Genomic DNA, 5,072 nt, shown 5'->3' on the forward strand with positions numbered 1-5,072 from the left:
CCATGGGCTTTCCCAGGCAAGAATACTGGAGTAGGTTGCCATCCCCTCCTCCAGGGGATCTTCCCGACCCAGGGATCAATCCTGCACCTCTCATATCTTTTGTATGGACAGGTGGATTCTTTACCTCTAGCAGTACCTGTGAAGGCTAATTTTTTAATTATACTGCAGAATAATTGATTAAGGATGTTTTGTTAGTGTCAGATGTGAGGACAGTGTTTCTGTCACACATATACACGTATCTGTTGTTTTCTTAAATTCTTTTCCCATTTACATTACGACAGAATGCTGCTGCTAAGTCACTTGAGTTGTGTCCAACTGTGCGACCCCATAGACGAATACTGAGCTGCATTTCCTGTGCTGTATAATAATTCCTTGCTTACGAATATGTTTATTCCTCAATACACATCCACGTTGTTAGCGAAGTGTTTGCAGTATAATCCTCCCTGAGTGGTCCTTGGGGCAACGATGCTTTGGTACACTCAGTGCTGATGAAACCGCCGGTGAGGAAGCCCCGGGGGCAGAGCTCACTGTGTGATCTCCCTCCGCCCTCAGCTTCTGCGCTCAGTGGGAACCGTCTCTTACAGACTCCGCAGGAAGGGTCAAGTCCCTGCGGGGACTGTGGGCTCCAGGACATCACCTGGAGGCTCTCAGGGGAGCTGCCCACCAGCTCAGAGACCCCGCTCACCCCCACAGCTCAGGAGGTCCTGCTCTCAACATCACCCAGAGAGCTCCCTGCAGACGGGGAAGCCACACCCTCCCTCAGCCTTGGGTTTATGCGGGTTATTTTTACTTACCAGTCATAAACGTAGAACATTATTATGAAGCATTTCCCGCAAAACACAATATAAAGCCTGTGAGGTATGACGAAGGCTTTCTGACCGGCCGTCGCTAGGCCATTGGATGCAATGTACGTGGTGCTCCACTGTCCTGAAAGCTAACAAGAAAATTCACCTTGGAGACTTTCCTCCTTGTCTTTTTATTTCATCCAGAGTCCTCCCTCTTGAGTTTCCCACCCTTTGTGCAAATCAGCAGACAGTATCTAACTTGACTGAATAACACAGAATGTATAAAATAAGGTAAAAACTGAAGTCAGGGTGAAAGAAGGAATTGAGACATTTGAGAGATAGCTTAAGCTCTGATGTCAAATGCAAGACCTCAAATCCAACAGTCATTTTCTGATCCTCTTTCTCTGTTACAAGAGCAGTAAAAAATGTACGAGTCAATTAATAAACAGCAGAGAGCATAGACCAAACAGAACAGGTATAGAGCCAGTGAATGGAGCAGTGTTGCATGGGAGGCACACGACTTGCTTATGGATGAACATAACAAACCCAGAGAAAGGGCACACACACATACACATGACCTCCTCCCAGATCAGACCATCCCTGCTACCTTTGAGGCACTTTCCGCAGTATCCTCTTCTTGAGCAGCACAAACCAGACCAAGGAGAAGAGTCAGGAACACAACCTTCATCTTGTGTCTCTTGTGGACTTTCTTCTGTTGAGGCTGAGGGTGTCCCAGTGGTTGGAGAGGGTGAGAATTGGTGTCACTTTTTATACGATCGTCACGTTGGCTTGACGTCATGAACCAATGATTGTTCCTCCTAAGCCCAGGGTTACACAGAAGTCATCTTCAATATTCTCCTTGGTAGGGATGACCTTCAACGACATTTTGTAATTTTAATCATGCAGATTGCTTTAGGAGAAGGTTGAGTGAATCTGGACATTTGACCTTTAGAGTGAGTGAGAAATCACAATACACTTCCCATATTTCGGGTCAGGAGGATGTATTTTCCTTTCTATTCTGAGATCCAAAATGGGATAAAGTGTCCAGGACACACATCCCCTACTGCTGTATTGCTTCCTATTGTTTCCTTAACACTGAGCAAGTGGTTTAAAGTTTATTTTCTTAAAGTAAAACTGAGTGTGTGGTTTCATGAAGTTAAATGATTTCCTAAGAGAACCTTAGAAAGACTCCTACTTCTCTGAAGTGAGGAGGACATCAGCACAAAGTTAATCACCCCCTCCTGCCCCACAGTGGGTTCTGTCCTCCTTGTAACCAAGAGGATGATCTGAGCACTGCCCCTTATGTGCTCTCAAAGGGTATGTCAGCAAAGCATTTTCATCTCTCTCTTCCCACACACTCCTTAATCCATCATATGTGTAATGTATCATTCACTCATTGACTCAGTTATTTCTCAGGCAAGTGAGAATGCAAGACAGAAGTTCTTGTGATATCTAGGATTTTTTTTAAATTTTATTTTATTTTTTAACTTTACAATATTGTATTGGTTTTGCCATATATCAAAATGAATCCGTCACAGGCATACATGTGTTCCCCATCCTGAACCCTCCTCCCTCCTCCCTCCCCATACCATCCCTCTGGGTCATCCCAGTGCGCCAGCCGCAAGCATCCAGTATCGTGCATCGAACCTGGACTGGCGACTCGTTTCATATATGATATTATACATGTTTCAATGCCATTCTCCCAAATCATCCCACCCTCTCCCTTAAAGAAGAAAAATATTTTGCAAATTCTAAATTCCTAGTTATTTTCAAGGTTACTCAAACAGTCAAAGAACCTGTTCTTACTCATTTTCTCAAGCAGGGATCTTAGTTCCCTGACCAGGGATTGAACCAGCAGCCCCTGCAGTGGAAGTGTGGTGTCTTCACCCCTGGACCACCAGGGCAGTCCTGATTCAGGGTGTTTCCTGGGGGTTTTGTTCCTGATGAGCAAATTTGGGCAGCCATGTGAATAACAGGACCATTTCTTGGTGAAAAGAAAGACCAAAGGACCTGTGAAGGACACTGAATCCAGAGCCATGTCCAAGGTTCATCCAGGCACACTCATGGGAGTGCGGATTCAAAAGGAGGGGTCCTGGTCAGCTCTGTCCAGTAGACAAAGAAGAAGGATCTAGAAGGCTGGGGACACTGGCCCAGGAGTTTCTAGAAGATACCCAGCACCCTGACACTGACCGATTGTCCCTGAGGCCTGTGACACCAGGGAAAGACAGTCATCAAAGGTTCAGACAAGTGACAGTGTTTCTCATCAGCTGTGTCCGACTCTTTGCAACCCCATGGACAGTCTTCCACCAGGCTCTTCTCCTTGGGACTCTCCAGGCAAGAATACTGGAGCGGGGAGTCATTCCCTTCTCCAGGGGATCTTCCCAACCCAGGGATCTAACCTGGGTCTTCTGCATTGCAGTCAAATTCTTTCCCATCTGAGCCACCAGGAAAGCCCCGATAGACAAACAGGATTGTATAAGGACAGAAGGAAGACATCCATCGTGTTCTCTAGGGAGTGCCAACTTAAAAGCAGGAAACACACAGCAGAGGTTCCCCTGAAATGGTTACAAGGTTGGACATTTCAGCATAGCTTCCAAGGGTCCCCCATTAGGCGAAGGACAGAGTCATCATGTTTTCCACTAAATATCAGGGAAACACTTTGAGGTTCACAGAGTCCAATAAAAGACAGGTCAGCACTCAATATGAACAGAGGAGATAACATCTATACTTTAGCTCAACATTTTCTGCTAGAAATTCTCACCGCTCGGAGCTTCCTTTGAGCTCCTTTTGCCATTGCAAACCTCCCAAACCTCTCCAGGTAGACAGGAACAGAGAGATGTGAATAAAAAGAAAAATGACAAATCCATGACCTTCCTAATACTTTGGAAAATTTTCGGCTTCCAGGTTGACGTGGACAGGAGGAAATTTCCTGCACATGTCAGAGAGGACCGGTCCCATAGAGAAAGGTCCCATTGTACCTCGCCACTGGACACCTTTGTTTCTATGCTCCAGTACTGGTATTTATGGGTCAGTGTCTGTTTTCTTTGCATCATGCATGTTAGTTTTACTGAATGATGGACAGTTAATTCCTCTGTGGAAATTTCAGTCCGTCAGCCTCTTGACTCATTCCTGATCCAAGTGTTATTAATATCCATTTATAGAGATTCAAGTTATCCACCCTCCAACCTATGTAATAAAGGGTGAGTCTTAACTAGTGTTAGGTTGGAAACAAGAGCCAATATAAGCAGTAAATCTGAGACCCGGCCTTCTTAAGGTGTGTGCACGGAGTGAAGGAAGCGTTTCGTTCTCTGCACAAGGTCTTGATTTCTCCTTTGTCTGACAGGAACAGACTGGAGAATCAGTTCAGTACCACGTGCTGCAAATGTTTACCTACATGTGCATCATTAAGAACGTGTGTTCTGTAAGATTCCTCATGTCCCACTTTGTCCTAAATTCAGCAAATACAGATTTACTGCCCAAAAAGAGCCCAAGCCTCAGAATTCAGCAGGAAGCAGAGCGACTCAGTACTTTGTCCAGTGAGCAATCTTTCCATGAAAGGAGTCAGATACAGATGAACAGAAGCTAAGAAACAGTTTCCAAAGTTGTAGGGTGAAGAATAAAAATGGTGGAAACTTTGAGTGAGTTTGGATCTTGTTTTGGAAAGAAGGAATATTTCCATAGAGAAGGTTTTGAGTGATGCTCTGACTATAGTTAGAAGAGAGAGTTTAGTGTGTATCTGTGAGAAGACCACAACACGACTCAAACACACAAAGTACACACGTGTTTTGAAAGTTCACCTTGGTTGGTTGTATCTATCAAAATTCTACAAGTTTGTTCACTTTTTAAAAAGTTTTGTATAGGTACCGTTTTTAGGTTGTTTACTGAATTTGTGGCAATTTTGCTTCTGTTTTATATTTCGTTTTTCTGCCTCTGAGGCATGTGTGATTTTAGCTCTCCAGCTTCTGTGCAGAGCACATCATGAGAAACGCTGGGCTGGAAGAAGCACAAGCTGGAATCAAGATTGCCGGGAGAAATATCAAGAACCTCAGATATGCAGATGACACCACCCTTATGGCAGAAAGTGAAGAGGAACTAAAGAGCCTCTTGATGAAAGTGAAACAGAATGAAAAAGTTGGCTTAAAGCTCAACACTCAGAAAAGTAAGATCATGGCATCCAGTCCCATCACTTCATGGCAAGCAGATGAGAAAACAGTGGAGACAGTGTCAGACTTTATTTCTTTGGGCTCCAAAATCACCACAGATTGTGACTGCAGCCATGAAATTAAA

This window comes from Bison bison, unplaced genomic scaffold, assembly GCF_000754665.1.
Source record: "Bison bison bison isolate TAMUID 2011002044 unplaced genomic scaffold, Bison_UMD1.0 scf7180017859413, whole genome shotgun sequence".
Taxonomy (NCBI): domain Eukaryota; kingdom Metazoa; phylum Chordata; class Mammalia; order Artiodactyla; family Bovidae; genus Bison; species Bison bison.